An 18,252-nucleotide genomic window follows, 5' to 3' on the forward strand; every position below is an offset into this window, starting at 1 on the left:
GGTATTTTAGGTGCTCAATGGCCACATGTGGCTCGTGGTTACTGACTGAACAGGACGCATTAGATGGATTAGGTCAGTGGTTCTCAACCTTGCTAATGCCGCGACCCTTTAATACAGTTCCTCATGTTGTGGTGATCCCCAATTTCATTGTTACAAATTGAACATAATTAAAGCATAGTGATTAATCACAAAAACAATATGTAATTATATATGTGTTTTCTGATGGTCTTAGGCGACCCCTGTGAAAGGGTCGTTCGACCCCCAAAGGGGTCGCGACCCACAGGTTGAGAACCGCTGGATTAGGTGAATGAGAAATTCCTGTCATGTGTGAAATTCCTTCATAGTTAGATCTATTTCTGGATTTTTGATTCTGTATTCTAATCCTCTCATCTACAGGGTGTCCCCAAAACATGTATACACATTTTAACAGCTGGTAGCTCAATTGATGTTTCTTTCTTTTTAGCCAGACTAAGGTTTGAACAAAGGAAATTCATCCTGAAATGCTACTAGAAGTTTGAAAATACAGTTGAAGTACAAACACTGCCTTTATAATTATTAAAAGTGTGTATACCCAGGGTGTCTCCCAAAAAATGTATACACACTTTAACAGCTGATGACTCACTATAGATTCAATACAATCCCTATTAAAATACCAACGGCATATTTCACAGATCTAGAACAAACGCTCCAAAAATTTATATGGAAACAATAAAAGACCCTGGATAGCCACAGCAGTCTTGAGAAAGAAGAACAAAGTTGGAGGAATCACAATACCAGATACCAAGTTATACTACAAAGTCACTGTACTCAAAACAGCCTGGTACTGGCACAAGAACAGGCATAGAGACCAATGGAACAGAACAGAGAATCCAGAAACCCATCCAAGGCATTCAAACTCAATATTTGACAACGGAGGCAAGAGCATACAATGGAGTAAGGACAGCCTCTTCAATAAATGGTGTTGGGAAATTGGACAGGTACATTGATCATAAGGAAAATGCTTTTAGCTTTTTCCAGTTGAGTATCATGGTAGCTGTGGGCTTGTCATATATGCTTTTTATCATGTTGAGGTAAGTCCCCGCTATTTCTGCTTTGCTGAGAGTTTTTATCATAAACGGATATTGGATTAAAAAAATGTTTTTATTAGTTTTAGAGAGAGGAAGGGAGAGAGATAGAAACATCAATGATAAGAGAGAATCATGGATCAGCTGCCTACTGGGGATAAAGTCTGCAACCTGGGCATGTGTCCTGACCGGGAATTGACCTGTGACCTTCTGGTTCATGGGTTGACAACCTACTACTGAGCAAAACCAGCCAGGTTGATGCTAGATTTTGTCGAATGCTTTTTCTGCATCTATTGATATGATCACATGATTTTCACCCATCATTTTTAAATGTGGTGTATCGTGTTATTTGATTTGTGGATATTGAACTAATCTCAGGAATAAATAAATCTAAGATGCTCAACACAGGAGCTGCTGTGATGTGCACAGAGAAACGGCACTGAGGACCTGGCGCTGACAAAGCATCACTGGGCATCCCCCAAGTGGGACACAGGCTCTGTCACCACCCCGAGCGACACCTCACCAAATCGCAGCCAACACTGCTGAGACCCTATGGTGCAAAATGCAACCCACAGCCCAGCCCAGAAATGGTCACTGTGGGCGCCGGGTAATGACGTCACATAGCAACGCCCAACTTCCTCTTCCTAGTGACGACTAGCCTCTTTGCGGTTTTTTTAGCCCGAGAACACAGGTGAAAACATTTTACACTTTAACCAAGTGTCTGTGAAGCGTTTTCCTGTGCCTCATCTCATTTGATCCTCACAGAAGTCCTGATTTAGGTAGATAGGAGGTTCGGTGGAATCCTATTTTCTTTTCATTATCTGGAAAATGGAGATTTAGAAAGCTTAGAAATTTGACCCAACTAAAAAGAAGTCAGAAATGATGGACCTTGCGCTAGCCCAGTGGTCGGCAAACTGCGGCTCGCGAGCCACATGCGGCTCTTTGACCCCTTGAGTGTGGTTCTTCCACAAAATACCACGTGCGGGTACGCATGTCCAGTGCGATTGAAACTTCATGGCCCATGCAACCAAGGGCACATGCCCAGGTTGTGGGCTCGATCCCCAGTGGGGGGCGTGCAGAAGGCAGCCGATCGATGATTCTCTCTCATCATTGATATGTTTCTCTATCTCCCCCTCCCTTCCTCTCTGAAATCAATAAAGAAATATATTTTAAAAAGAAAAGGAATGGTGGACCTTGAAATTACCTGAAAGAGAAGTTGGGGTGCTTCACTGGGCTGGAAAAAATTTCAATCAGAAAGCAGGTCTTGCCGAAACCGGTTTGGCTCAGTGGATAGAGCGTCGGCCTGCAGACTGAAAGGTCCCAGGTTCGATTCCGGTCAAGGGCATGTACCTTGGTTTCGGGCACATCCCCAGTAGGAGATGTGCAGGAGGCAGCTGATCGATGTTTCTCTCTCATCGATGTTTCTGACTATCTCTCTCCCTTCCTCTCTGTAAGAAATCAATAAAATATATTTTAAAAATAAAAATAAAAAAATCAAAAAAAAAATCAAGTGAATAAATAATCTGATGAACAGAACAAACTGGTGATTACAATAGAATCAGGGGCATAGAAAGGGAGTGGACTGACTATTCTCCGGGGGGAAAGGGCTGTGGGGGTGCGGGAAGAGACTGGACAAAAATCGTACACCTATGGATGAGTACAGTGGGGCGGGGGTAAGGGCAGAGGTGGGGTGGAGACCAGGTGGAGGGAAGCTATGGGGCGAAAAAAGAGGAATAACTGTAATAATCTGAACAATAAAGATTTAATTAAAAAAACGTGTAGGCAAGGGTGTGGAGAAAAGGAAACGCTCATGGATTATTGATGAGAATGTAAATGGTACAGGCACTATGAAAAACTGGAGAGTCCTCCAAAAACAAAAACAAAAACAAAAGGAACTTCCATATGATCTAGCCATCCCACTTCTGGGTATTTATCCAAATGTAATAAAAACTGGATATGAAACAGATATCTGCACCCTGGTGTTAATTGTGGCATGATTTACAATAGCCAAGATATAGGAACAGCCTATAGTTCATTGATATATAAAGTGAAATATGGTTCAGCTATGAGAAAAAAAGGAAATCCTGTCATTTGTGAAAATGTGAATGAGCCCAAGGGCATAATGGTAAGTGAAATAAGTCAGAGAAAGTCAAATACTGTATGGTATCACTTACATATGGAATCTGAAAAGCTGAATTCTGAGAAACAGTAAAGTAGTAGTTATCTAGGGCAGGCGTTCAGGGCAGGGAATAGGGAAATATTGGTAAAGGGTACAAACTTTCAGGTATAAGATCAACAAGTTCTGGGGATCTAATGTACATCGTAGTTATTATAGCTAATGCTACTGTATTATCTACTTGAAAGTCGTTACAGGAATAGACCTGAAATGTTCCTGCGTGTAATAGAGATGGGACAGACATGTCACCCAATGCTGTAATGGTAATTAATTTACAGCTAGAGGCCCAGTGCATGAAATTCGTGCAAGGGGCTCAGCCCTTGCAGCTCCAGCTTTGTCCAGAAGGTCGTTTGGCTGTTTGCATATTACGCTTTTATTATTATAGATATAGAAGTGCTTCAGATGAACACAATGTATACTTTAAACTTACACAATGTTATATGCCAATGATATATCAATAAAGTTGTAAAAAGAAACTTCTTACATGGAAAGAGCCCAGGCTCTGGGAGTGATGATGGGCACGGACTGGAAAAGCATGGCAAATGTTGGCTTCTGGAGCAGTGATCTGAGACCCGAACTTGATCTGATGCACTGCAGGTACTTGGATTTGGTTAGGTAAATGAGTGACTAATAAGTGACATATTTCAACTTATTTCTTTAATAGTCTATAATGGGGTCCAGATTTTGTTTACTCTAGTTTATACTTTCAGATAAGTGGAGTGGCACTATGGTTTAGTAAATTGCTCAAAATACCTTTTTCCTGTCTCTGTTACTTGGTAGGATTAAAACATAACAACCCAGACTTACAAGATTTCAGAGGATCCAGGCGGACACTGACATTTTATATTAATTTTGATGTTTCTTTGTAAATGCATGCATTTCTGGGGAGAGTATCTATAACATTTTTCAGTTTTTTATGTGACCCTGCTTAAAGCTCTAAAAATCATCCTACTTTAGTCACCATGCTATTCAAACTCTGGTCTATGACCTGCTGACAACTGTTTTCAGCCAACCTGAAGACATAATTTAAGTGGTCACCTTTTGCTCGGCTTTTATCAGTATGGGCTTGATAAAGTAGAGGCTTATAGCTCATGGTCTTTTTCAGTTTCTGTATGTATCTTATTGTGGGCTGTTAACAAACAGTTCACAGGCCCGCACGGACCCACAGACGGCACTAAGTAGCACTGGTAGAGGTGCTTTGTCTTCCAGCACCTTCCCTGCTGCCAGATAAATACAATGAAGAGTTAGTGGGGATTCCATTTCCAGTGATATGTGGGCTAGGTTTCAAGGCTGCTTCTTCCATGATAAACAATCGAAAATAATAGATAAAATATAAAAAGCATGCAAAAGTATAGTAAAATAATAAGAATAATTTATGACAAAATACAAATGCGAGCAATAATTCAGAGAGAAATGTTTTCCTCCTTGGGTGTTTGTCATCTGGAAAAGTGTTAGCTTTGGTTTTCTCTAATTCATGAGCTGTAATAGAAGAAAATGATGCCCAGAGCTTATTCATGGGGGAAGCATAGGAGACATCCTCTCCCTGAAAATCTGGGGAACCAAGATTCATCTCAGAGAAGGGTGAAACAAAACAAAATCCCCTTCACCCCTCAATACAAGACAATTCTAAGGAAATTTGCCTTTTACCCAAGAAAAGAGGGAGCAAACATCTTTTTGAGAATTTGCAATCATAAGCTAGCCCTGTGTGATCCGCAGTCCAAATTTGGTTTACTATTTTGGGCCAAAGTAACCTGAACCATGATTTTACTTTATAATAACCCTGGATTTGTGATGATCCAAAAATTGGATGAGAGAAACAGAAATCAATAGAAAAATATATTTAACCTAAATGTCAAAGAATTTACACAAAAATTGCACAAGAAAAAAACCCCAGCTCACATCAAGGAATATACAAGGACAAATGCAAAAAGATTGAGAAGCAATAGAAACAAAGGGCAGTATAAAGAGGCTCATACACTCCAATATTGGACTTGTGAGACATAGAATATAATGCAACCATATATATGTATGGTAGTCCCTCCGTATCTGTGGGGGATACATATCCAGTGGATGCCAGAAATTGTGGATAGTAGCAAACCTTATATATACTACTGGAGGCCCGGTGCACGAATTTGTGCACAGGTGGGGTCTCCAGGGTTGGGGATCAAACCTGCAACCCAAATAAGTGCCCTTGACTGGGAATCGAACCCGTGACCCTTTGGTGCACGGGTCAATACTCTGAGAACTGTGCAACACTAGCCAGGGCACATGCTGATTATTATTTACTAGTACATAGTTCTGTACATAATTATATTGCTGTACTTTTATATGACTGGCAGTGCAATAGGGTTGTTTACATCAGCAGCATCACAAACATGAACTTCATTATTATGACATTACAACAGCTACAATGTCATTAGGCAATAGAAACTTTTCCAGCTCCATTATAATCTTATGGGACCATCGTTGGGGATAATCATATGGGGTCCATCATTGACCACAACATTAGTGGTTAACACTGTAAGTCAACAGACATTATATAATCCAGTCAACACAACAGAATATGCACTTTTCTCAAATGCACATGGAATATTCTTCAGGATAGACTAGATGCTAGGCCATAAAACAAACTCCAGGAAATTTAAAAGGCTATAAATAATATAAAGTATTTTTTTAACACAGTGGAATAATGTTAGAAATCAATAACTGAAAGAAATTTGGGAAACACAAATATATGTAAATTAAACACACTTTTACATTACTAGTGGGTCAAATAAATATAAAAAAGAAAATTAGAAAATACTTCAAGAGTAATGAAAACAAAGACAATATTCTAAACTTATGGGATGTTACTTCTAGGGAAATTTATAGCTATAAATGTTTACATTAAAAAAACAACATCTCAAATCAATTAGCTCTCACCTCACATCAAAGGAAAAAATGAATTAACTAAATCCAAAGCAAGCAGAAGGAAAAATCATGTATTAGAGAGCAAATTAATGAAACAGAGAAGAGAACAGAGAAACAATGTATAAAATCAACCAAATAAAATTGGTCCTTTGTAAGATCAATAAAACTGACATATCTTCAACTAGACTCACTAAAAAGAGTAAATGGTCCAGCCAGTGTGGCTCAGCAGTGTCAACCCATGAACCAGGAGGTCATGGTTCAATTCCTGGTCAGGGCACATGGCCAGGTTGTGGGCTTGGTCTCCAGTGGGGGATGTGCAGGAGGCAGCTGATCAATGATTCTCTCCCATCATTGATGTTTCCATCTCTCCCTCTTCCTTTCTCTCTGAAATCAATAAGAATATATTTAAAAAACAAACAAACCCTCTTTTTCTGAAAGGATTCAGAACCAAGATCCATGAGGGGGAAATAGTGTAGTCAGTTAGATAGACAAGACGGGAGCAAGGATGACAGGCTGGGTACAGAAGGTCACCAAGGCGGAAAGCCCCGGGCCCTAGCAATGGGCATGAGGGGGAACAAAGAAGTGGATAAGAAGAGGCACAGGCAGGTGATGAAATAAGGAATGGTGACTCTGATGATGAATGAAGAGGCCCAGGAGATCCTCTTGATTTTTCAAGACCAATTGTTATTTCCCTGCCAGGGGCCAGGTACAACGAACTGTGGGGAACAAACTGATTTCTCAGTTGCCACTTGTTTGTTTGCACTTAATTTATTTTATTAAAATAACACAATTGAGGAACCCTCAGATAACTGTATTTTTTCAGGTGCAATAAAAACAAAATTAAAACCCAAATCATCAAGAAAACCTGTATTCCTGGCTTCCTTGCATATACGTGACATGACTCTTGAGAGACAAGGCTGGCCGGTGGCCCTGCCCCACAGGGGCAGCTCCTGGAAGACAGCGGTCAGCATGATGGAGACGCTCCCTGAGGGAGTGGAGCCTGGGAAGGGTTGGCCGGGCGCCGCTTCTGGAAGACCATCCCAACGCACTGGACACCTCCCACTCAAGTGCCATAGCCCCAAAGCAGGCTCCGTCAGGCGCATGATCTCCACAGTCCTGGACTGATGGGTGCGTTATGTGCAAAACTACCTGTTTGGCGCCACACCACTCACCACTATCTCTGAAGAAAAAGTCCTTCCTGTGATAAGCATTCCTCAGAGGAGCTGATATTCAAAATCCACATGTCCCCCTGTCATGGCTGGTTTGCCTACCTTCATTTTCCTTCCAGGTGCTTTTTCTTGCCCTAAAAATACTCATCTAGCCAATGGCCGGGGTCCCAGATCATATCTTGCCATCAGCAACCAGGTGGATCTGGAGAAGGCTCAGCTCATGAGCATGGAGGATGCAGGTAGGGAGCAAGAGAAACCAGCATTGTAAATGGCTTCCTTCTTCAGGACCAGAAAGGGTAGAAAGGAAGACAACATGAAGGAAGGCCCTGTGAGTAGGCTAGAAGGTCCTTAGCAGCAGCTTTTCTGCAAATGAGCTCTCTGCTCCCACGGAAAAGGAGCAGAAAAGTGGTGCCAGCTGACTTCCCTTCCTCCCCTGGTGGCCTGAGTGCGGGTGCGAAGTCAGCCCGGGGCGCGGTCAGTGTGCAGGCGTTGGCATCCTCGTGTGGGCTGCCCCGTGCAGGGCCGGCTCAGAAGTGCGCCGACTGAGCAGCTCAATGGAAGACAGGGTCTGGGGGAAAGAGGCCTCTTCCTTACTTTCTTCACACCGTCGGCTACAAGCCGCTTCATTGCTGTGAGGCAGTTCTTGTCTAGCTTAGGAAGGTGTGTGCAGGCCTCCCTCGGCCCACCCTGACGATGATCTGATCTCGCTGATGTGGGAGGAAGGTAGCTCCCGGTCCTGAGTCATGCAGCGCACTGCCGTGGGCCGGGTTATTGGCCTGCACCGGGATCACCTCGGGGCCATCCACAGGATAGAGCCGGCGGGTGTTCAACCCGCTGAGAACCACTCCAGCGCGACTCACTGTTGCCAAACCAAAATCTCCAATTTTCTCCGCCAGGCCTTCATGGAGAAATATATTGTTGGATTTCATGTCTGTGGATGATGCTCTTTGCATGCAAGTGGTCCATTCCCTGAGCTGTCTGCCGGGCCATGTCAGTCAACTGCAACATCTGGAACTTGGTCTCTTGGACATGCAGATGTTTGTAGAGGCTGCTGCCCTCACACCATTGGGTCACAGTCGCCAGGTTGTCCTTCCTCATGTACCCCATAAAGAGCAGCATGTTCTTGTGCTGTGTTTCGTGCAGGACAGCCACCTCATTCCTGAAGGCCTCTCACGTGGGGTCAACAACGTCTCCTCCACTTGCCCTTGTAAACAGTTCCAAAGGAGCCTGGCCCAATCCGAGTGGAGAGCATCACTTCGCTGGCTTCTGTTTCCCAGTAACAGCCTGCAGCTCTGTTTCCTCCTGGGTCCCAGATCCTGGTGCCGCTCTATGCGCGGGGACAGGGCTTTGCGGCTGTGCGCAGCCCGTTGGGCGCAGATTGTTGGGGCCGCTGGGCCAGGCTGGCGGTGAGACTGGTTCACCGACGGCGGGTTGCAGCCTCCATCATCCTGCTGCCCATGGGTGGGGCGGTGCTGACCATGTGGACATTAGGTGTGGATTTCCTCTGCCTCTGGGAGGGGGAACCTTCCGGGGAGGGGCTGGAGATGTTGAATGTGAAGGCATGGGTGTGGGGTATCTGTGCTGGGAGCCACAGGGATCCGGGAAACAGACTCTCACGTCCGACGCATTGTCAAGGAAGGCAGCGCTGGGACCCACTGTCACCAATAGTGGGATTTGGAAACCATGGGAGTTGCCCGACATTACTCCATCCCACACACATAGTAGGTACTTGGTGCTACAGTGCTCGTGAAATTTGTAGCCACAAGTTGGCATCGAAGTCCATTTAGCAGGAACTTCTGACCCGTGTCACAGAAGGCAAGGTCAGGCAGGTCTTCCGAGCAAAGTTGTGCGTTGTGAGAGGAACACGACCCCGGAGTCCACTTGAAGTTCTTCTCCAACCGAGGAGGCAGCATCCATATTCCAGGCTAAACACACCTCTTACTCTGTTCGCGGGGAGGTCTGACACTGCGCACGGGGTGCAGGCCACGCCTTGAGGGCTCTCATACGCAGCCATGCAAGCCCCTTACATTCCGTACACTGACGCTGCTCTCTGCCTGTTTGTCAAGAAAACACGGAGAGTGTTGTTTGCCTCAGCAAGTGTGCCATCACGTGGTGCCCGCGCTGATGGCCAAGCTGCTGAGCTACTGTGGGGGGTGCAGCGGGTCACCAGCACGCGTCTCTGAATTCGAAGCCATTGCTGATGCCTTCAAGACCCCTGTGTGCCTCCAATGCTGCAGCTCACACAGTTCTTACACCTGAAGGAGCGGGCGCCTCCATGTCCCATCCTGGTCCCGTGGGAGAGAGCAGGAGGCGGTCCCCAGCCCAGGGGCCATCCGGCAGCCGCAGCGGAGTACTCGCCCTCCCGCCTAAGGGCACTGGCCCCTGCACCCTCTTTGGGGCCCAGGCCACCCGAGAGGGAGCCCTTCCCGTCTCAAGCTCTTTCTCTGGTACTCCCACCATCAATGAAGGTGGCCCAGCGCCCGTGGGACACTTATTTCGCTTTCAATGCAAGAATGACTGAAAGGAGTCAGGAACCTGCAGGAGGGGAGTTTCCAGACAGATGCAGCAAGAGGCGTTTCTCCAACCCCCAGCGTCAAGTAGGAGATTTTAAATGCACATAACCGATCTGAAACACTAATGATTGTACGCAATGAAACTGCCACTTCGCTTGCCAATCTACAAAACTCTTTAGATTCTCTAGCTAAACTCAGAAGATCAAATTGCCTTAGACTGCACGTTAGCAGAACAAGCAGGTGTATGACATCAACACCTCGGCTCAGGTAGAGTCCAGCATCACTAAGATCAAACATGCTACCTGGCTTCAGCAAACATTCCAGCGGTTCGCAACCTGTGGGTCGCAAACAATGAAAATACATCCTGCATATCAGATATTTACATTATGATTCATAAGAGTAGCAAAATTACAGTTATGAAGTAGCAACGAAAATAATCTTATGATTGGGAGTCACCACAACATGAGGAACTGTATTAAAGGGTTGCAGCATTAGTTCTCAACCTTCCTAATGCCACAACCCTTTAATACAGTTCCTCATGGTGTGGTGACCCCCAATTTCATTGTTACAAATTGAACATAATTAAAGCATAGTGATTAATCACAAAAACAATATGTAATTATATATGTGTTTTCCGATGGTCTTAGGCGACCCTGTGAAAGGGCTGTTCGACCCCCAGGTTGAGAACCGCTGGCTTAGACCATCACAGGCCACTCTTTGGAGGAAGGAGCCTGAGATTGGTGTGGGAATCTGTTCTCAAGGAGTCAGGCCCATGTTAGGAGGAATTTTAATTTAGGTTTAACCACTCTTCTCTTTATATGCTTGTCTGTATTGTTTTAAACCTCCTTAGGATTTGTCCTCCCCCCCACCAACACACACACAGGGAAAATGGGGTCTGACAGGGGCCCCTAGGAAATATACCTGCGTTTTACTCACAAGACTGCTTTACGATAGGCTCACATTTTTCATTCCCCCAGAAGGTTGAGAATAGATCAATAGCTCCATAGACATGGGAAAGGGTTCACAGTGGGGAACGTAACAGGGAATAAAAACTTATACTCCTCTGACTCACCATGAAATGAAATAAGAACAAAATGTACTGACAAACGATAAGAGGGCTCATGTACTGACAGTTTCCTTACAAGCATCTTGCAGGCAGCAGTCCCAGCTCCTACTTGTACAAGAAACGGCCTTGACCACACTTGGGTTAACACAGATTGCCCAACTGCGGGAACTCGGCCAGCACTGACCAGTTCCCGTATGCTGACCTTAACCATCCATACTGGGACCAGCAAGGACACTGCCCGCCCCTCCACTGCCTGCCCCTCCACTGCCCGCCCCTCCACTGCCTGCCCCTCCACTGCCTGCCCCTCCACTGCCTGCCCCTCCACTGCCCACCCCTCCACTGCTCGCCCCTCCACTGCCCCTCCTTCTGACCTCTTTGTTCTGCTCCCCCCCGCCCCCCCCCCCCCATAAAAACGCTGCCTGCACTGAGATGCTAAGATGGGCTTTGGACAAGAGTCCCCCATTTTCTGGAGATGCCGGCATTCGAATAAACCTCTTTCCTTTTTCCACCAGTACCTGTCTCAGGAGTTTGCTTTGGTGGCAGACAGTCAAACTATGGTTTCGGTTACATGATGAGCTTCTGGTTAACCAAACTGAACTATTTGTGTCATCTCTCAACGTTGATGGACAGCCTATTTTTCCAACGTCACACTACCAGTGTACACCCTAAAAGAGTGACGCCTTCAGGTTGTCCAAAACCAAGTCAAGCCTGAGAATTACAGGAGAGTGGACATTGTGAGATCACTCTACCAGGATCCGGAAGACCACCCGAATGTGAAGAAAGACCTGGAGTGGTGGACACAGGACCATCTTGAAATCAATGGATGGACCCTGGTTGGTTTGGCTGTGTGGATAGAGCATCAGCCTGTGGACTTGAAGGGGCCTGGGTTCGATTGCGGTCAAGGGCACATGCCTGGGTTGCAGGCTCGATCCCCAGTAGAGGGTGTGCAGGAGGCAGTCGATCAATAATTCTCATCATTGATGTTTTTATCTCTCTCCCTCTCCCTTCCTCTCTGAAATCAATAAAAATATATTTTACCATTTGCAACAGCATGGATGGAACTGGAGAGCATTATGCTAAGCAAAATAAGCCAGTTGGAGAAAGATAAATATCACATGATCTCACTCATATGTGGGATAAAAAGATCAACATAAACTGATGAACAAAAATATGTGTAGATGTGTATGTTCCCCCACATCCCGCGTGGTTCAGGGTTCAGGATCTGGAAGAGGAGCTGCACACAAATGAAAGAGACAAGACAAGAGATAATTTGGAAATTGGGGGGTCAGGTGAGAGCCCATCCCAAGAGGATATAGACTCTGCTTGTGCTCAGGCCTTGCCATCATTTTATGGGATACACCCGTAGCCCTTAGGCAGGCGAGTTCCAGTAACAGGCAGACTACCTTATCAGTAAGGATTTACGTGACTGTCTGGTGGGAAGTTCTTCGGCTACCATTGTCTCAACTAAACGGTTGGTATATAACCCTGACCTTTGCCAGGGCTCAAGGGTCACCAGCATTCGGGCTCCTTGTCCACACCTCTCTGCTAGAGAAGACAATAGGCGGCTTCCCACAAAAATAGATCCAGAGACAAATGGCAAGGGAGGTGGGGGGTGGTTAGAGAGCAACCAAAGGACTTGTATGCATGCATATTAGCATAACCAGTGGACACAGACACTGGGGCAGTGGAGGCTTGCCCGGGGCGGGAATGGCTGGGGGGTTGACAATTGGGGAAAAAGCAGACATGTCAAACTTTAGACAATAAAAAAAATACTGTCTCTCTCTCTCTCTCTCTCTATATATATATATACTTTTAAAAAAGAAAAAAAGAAATCAACGGATGTAAGAGAGACTATTTTAATTGAAATTTGCACTCCTGAGTCTCAGCTTTTGATGGAACTGACTAGTCTTTATCTAGATATAGAGCTGGTCACTTATTCTTGGTTTGAAGGTGTCGCTTTCTGTGAATAAAAAATGCTTCATTGTTTAAAAGAAACTTATGTGACCTCACTATGTATTGTGATGTGTGGGGTAGATATCACAAAATGCAATGCCTGCTCTCTCTAGAACTGTTTGTCAAGGGAAAGTAGTTGACTCCTAGTAAGTTAGGAAGTTTCTCTGTAAGAACTTCTGTGTAAGTTGATGGGAGTTGCAGCACCGTCTTTGACTGTAAGAAAGCAGTGGCATCTGCTTTTAATGACTGCATTGAAGACGGAGCTGCCTTGAGGCAGGGATAAATCTGGCTCCTCTTTGAGAACCCAGTGCCTCTCCCATTCTGAGCCTTCATCAGTGTTTGCTGCATGAACAAACCAGTGGATACTTTGGTAGAAAGTGTTTGGAGGGTTTGCCCCCCCCTGCTTTTTGCAGGGGGCAGAGGGTGTGGGGACCTTAAAGTGTGTACAGTGAATAAATGTTTTAAGGGGAATTATCTTTTTAGAAAGCACTTTTTATAATTCTCTAAATGTGCTTTTCTCTGTTCACTATTGTTTCAGGGCTGTTTTATTTCTGTTTCTAAATCAGGATTAGCTTTTTACAGTGACTGTGATGATAGCTCTTTTGAAACTTGACATCTGCACAGAAGACAGGAGAAAGTATCTGTCCTCTTGTTTAACTCTGGTATTGAGGAGCTACTGCCCGACTATGAATAGGTTTCTACCAAGTGTGGGTATTTCTGCTTCTTTTTGTAAATCCATGCACGTCTGCTTGGGTGGGCATTTTCCCTGAGGCAGGAACTGGGGGCACTGCCCCTGGCTGAGGAGGGCCGGAGCCCTCAGGCTCCGGGAAGTGACTGCGCACACACAGTGGATTTGGAGAGTGGCCTGGAATGTTTTATAGATTTATAATGTACACATACTTTCTTATAGGCTGCCCTTAAATTCATTCAGTACTTCTATCAGACTTCCTTTTTTTGTAACAGTTAAAAAATTTCTGTAGAGAAATTTTTGGAAAAGACAAAAAAGTAAAAGGAAGAAAAGATCATTGTAGATACACTACTTAAACACAACCACTAACTTGACATTTCAAATTTCCAAAACTTTTTAGGGCTACTTTTGGTTACTTTGTTTTTAATAGTTGAGGTTATACTATAACACAGTTTTGTTTCTTTCTCATTTACCTTTATAAATTAAATATCTTCTCATGGCATCCTCATAGACATTAGTACAATCTTTCTTTTATAAATAATGTTGGGGTGTTTCTTGGCATCTTCAGTTCCTATGCTAACCGTTGAGCACAATGCCTGTGGCCTGCAGTAAAGTGAGTGAAGCAGTCATCTCATTATACTTTACTTACTATACTTTAAGCTTTGCCTGATCGTGTTCCCCTCTTCCAGCATCCAGCAAAATAGTTGGCTTTTTTTTTTTAAAGCATGTTGTCGTGCTAATTCAGTGATACACCGCTAGATATCTATGTGTGTGTGTTTGTATGTAAGGAAGAAGGAATGCTGGCACAGAAGGTAATACTGTGAGTTCCGGAGTGGGGCTTAAAGAGGCCACTGGTGCTGGATGATTTCATGTTGGTTTTGTCTTATTTCTAACCTGACTGTGTGTCCAAATGAGATGTCATGGTCCTCTTGTTAAAACATGCAGTGTGAGTATTGTGTTTTTTGTGCGGCCCAAGGAAGATTGAAAACCTGTAGCATGAAAAATATATTTTTTTCCTTTAAAGTCTTATGAATGTATTAACAGACTTTGCTGTTTTCTATTTTGAGTTTTTTTAAAAATATATATATATTTTATTGATTTTTTACAGAGAGGAGGGGAAAGGGATAGAGAATTAGAAACATTGATGAGAGAGAAACATCGATCAGCTGCCTCCTGCACACCCCCCACTGGGGATGTGCCCACAACTATGGTACATGCCCTTGACTGGAATCAAACCTGGGACCCTTCAGTCCGCAGGCCAACACTCTATCCACTGAGCCAAACCGGTTAGGGCTACATCAACAGTTTGGTGTATCTGACATACATTGAAATTTTTTTTGTTTCTGAATTCAAGGTGTGCTACTTAGGTGCTTTATTAAATAAATAACAACAACAACAACAACAACAACAACAAAACATAGTTGTTGCAAGGTAGTTTTATTTACTTGCAGCGAGTAAAGGAGACAGGGGATTCATATCCAAAGCTCTGCCTCCCAGAAGGGAGGCTAAGCCATTGCTTAGACACACTATTTAATCAGTTACATGTTGATTTCTTCTTTACAGTTGACTACACTTATCAAGTGGGGTTCCTGTCAAGTTTATCGGTCTGCAAAATACTGTGCTACATTTTTTTTTTTTTGGTTTCCATACCGGGAATCGAATCCAACTGTGCTACCTTTTAACATTTAGCAAGAATGGCATTGAGTAAGAACTGCCCAGACCTTGAGACCCTTGTCCTACCAATCCACTCCCCTTGAGATCTCTCATTCCTCATTCTCAAGGGAATGGGGATGAGGGTCATTCTTCTGTAACTGCCTCCCAGTGAACATATATAAAATACATCTTTGAGTTAGAGGAGTGAAATTCTCATAATTTTTAGGGGTACCCTGAGTTCTGGGACTCCTAAGATCAGGAGAAGGTAGAGAGAGCACTGCTCTAACAGGAGACATGAGCCATAAGAGGTGAGGCAGAAGCAAGGAAATCAAGGAGACCGAGACCCGGCCACCCAGATGGGGACCCAAAGAGCAAGGTGGGCCAGAGTGGGAGCCTCCCTGAGGACCATGATGCCAGCTGCTGGGTCTATCCAAGACTTGGAGGGATAGGCAGGATGTGTGCAGGAAGTGACTGTGCAGGACCCAGTGAATGAAGCACAGAAATCCCAGAGGGGAAAAGGATGCCAGATATGACAGTTCTACATCATATCCAGCCAGTGTCCCATGGTTTCTCAAGCACAGTGATGCTTGCCATGTGGCTGAGTGAGGACCTGCACATCGTAGGCACCTCAGCCTGGGGAGGGAGGACAGCTCGGGAGGAAGTCCTGACACTGCCCTCTGCATATGCTCTCTTGGGACAGCGTACCACAAAAGCACCCTGTGATGGCAGGAGGCACTCCTGAGGAATACAAGCTGTGTGTGTGCATGTGTGTGTGATGAATACAGTCACCTATAGGAGGAGGAGGAGGACAGACATATAAGGCCAAGCTGTTCAGACCACACAGCACAAGGCCCTCTCTGATTAGACATCCTATTATCATGACCTATCAGGTGGAACATGGGCCCAGCTGGCCACTTTGGAGGGGTGGGACACACAGCTCTGCTTCTACATATTCCTTTCCCCCCCCTCCCCCTTTTTTTTGTTTGTGTGGTTTTTGTTTGTTTATTTTGTTGTGTTTTCTCTCCACATTTTGTCTTTCCTCTTTTCTATCATTCTTGCTCTCTTTTCCCTTTCCTAATTCTCTCCTTTCTGCCAGGCGTGTTTGTTGGTGCTACAGGGGTCTTGTGTACATTCTTGTTTTGTTTCTCCTATGTCGTGTTTTGTCATGCATTTTGTTCTGTTCAGTCAGCACTTCCACAACAGCTTGCATAACAAGGTTGGGAGTGAGCCACATAGTCAGACAACCTGAGAGGAGACTCCATCCATGAATAGGACAATAACATTCAAGACCCAACTATAACAGGAAAACCCAAATAACTCAAGAAGGGGACTTTCCTAGAGCACCCAGCTCAGGAGATCTGAGAGACTACACCAGTGAGTCCCACAAAACCCCTCCTACATAAGACCACCTCGCAAAATCTGAGTGGCACAGCAGTTTGATCTAATATATAGAAACAAAAACAAAGGGACAACAAAAATGGGGAGACAAAGAAAAGGAAAGGTGGAATAACCAGAAAATGAATGAAATGAAATGGAGGTAAACAATTTGTCAGAAAAAGAATTCAAAGTAATGGTTATAAGGATGCTCCAAACATCTGACTGAGAATAACAAGCAACTCAATGAGAATAAGGAACTGAACGAGAAATACACCAACATGAATAAGAATCAAGAGGAAATGAAGATTGACATAGCTTCAATAAAGAACACCCTCGCCGAAACCGGTTTGGCTCAGTGGATAGAGCGTCGGCCTGCGAACTGAAAGGTCCCAGGTTCGATTCCGGTCAAGGGCATGTACCTGGGTTGTGGGCACATCCCCAGTAGGAGATGTGCAGGAGGCAGCTGATAGATGTTTCTCTCTCATCGATGTTTCTAACTCTCTATCTCTCTCCCTTCCTCTCTGTAAAAAATCAATAAAATATATTTAAAAAAAATAAAAATAAAAATAAAGAACACCCTGAAAGGTTTCAACAGTAGACTAGAGGAAGCTGAGGGCTGAATCAGTGAATTAGAAGACAAGGCAGAAATAAACACGCAATCAGAGCAGTAATTGGAAAAAACAATTAAAAAGCAGGAGAGTGTAGAGGAGCTTTGGGACAACATGAAATGAACCAACATTCACATAATAGGGGTGCCAGAAGGAGAAGATGAGCAAGGAATAGAAAACCTGTTTGAAGAAATAATGACAGAAACCTTCCCTGACTTGGGCCGTGGGGGGAAGTAACTCAAGTCCAGGAAGCACAGAGAGTCCCAATCAAAATGAACCCAAAAAGACCCACACCAAGACACATCAAAATTAAAATGGCAAATGTTAAAGAAAAAGAAAGGATCTTGAAGGCTGCAAGAGAGAGACAGAAAGTTACCTACAAGGGATCTCCGATTAGACTATCAGCTGATTTCTCAACTGAAACACATCATGCCAGAAGGGAGTGGCATGAAGTATACAGAGTAATAAAAAGCAAGGGACTGAACCCAAGACTTACTCTACCCAGCAAGGCTTTCATTCAAAATTGAAGGTGAAATCAGGTGCTTCACAGACAAAAAAGGCTAAAGGAGTTTATTACCACCAAACCAGCACTGCAAGAAATGCTAAAGGGACTGTTGTAAGAAGAAGAAACAGAGAGAGGGAGGAAAACAGACATAAAGAATTAAATGGCAACAAACAAGTAACTACCAATAATTGTTGGGGTCCAACCCCAACAGGTCCAGGGGTCCCCAAAGGTGTGGATGGAGTCGGTGAAGAAGGAATGACACGGAGACAGCGTTCAGTTGATCAGCAGCCTAGCCAGGATCTCTAGCCAGGAACTCCAGCCAAGTTCTGGTCAGGATCTCCAACCAAGTTCTGGTGCCATGTTCTCTCGCTAGGTTCTCCAGCCAGGTTCTCCAGGTTCTCCAGGTTCTCCAGCCAGGTTCGGTCGCCAGGTTCTTTAGCCAGGATCTCCAGCCAGGTTCTATCCAGGTTCTTTTGCCATGTTCTGTCTAGGTTCTCCAGCGAAGTTCTGTAGCCAGGTTCTGTCCAGGATCTTTTGCCATGTTCTTTCCCTAGGTTCTGTCTCTAGGTT

General features: G+C 44.5%; 1 protein-coding gene and 1 pseudogene across 4 annotated transcripts in view; one reads left to right on the forward strand and one right to left on the reverse strand.

Moving 5' to 3' along the window:
- The window catches only part of LOC139012753 (endogenous retrovirus group FC1 Env polyprotein-like), a 52,614-nt gene that overhangs the window by 4,510 nt on the left and 29,852 nt on the right, over positions 1-18,252 (forward strand). Inside the window, exon 2 of one of the 4 annotated variants that reach the window (XR_011471894.1) lies at positions 464-7,467. The exons of the other annotated variants lie outside the window; for them this stretch is intronic. The gene's annotated coding sequence lies outside the window, so the exon portion shown is untranslated. Of the gene's footprint in view, positions 1-463; positions 7,468-18,252 lie in introns of those variants that run through there. 4 annotated transcript variants of the gene reach the window in all.
- On the reverse strand, positions 7,601-9,425 carry LOC139012966 (RAF proto-oncogene serine/threonine-protein kinase pseudogene; annotated as a pseudogene).

The sequence above is a fragment of the Myotis yumanensis genome, unplaced genomic scaffold (assembly GCF_028538775.1).
Source record: "Myotis yumanensis isolate MYYU_CA2020_CCGP unplaced genomic scaffold, mMyoYum1.0.hap1 SCAF_6, whole genome shotgun sequence".
Classification (NCBI taxonomy): domain Eukaryota; kingdom Metazoa; phylum Chordata; class Mammalia; order Chiroptera; family Vespertilionidae; genus Myotis; species Myotis yumanensis.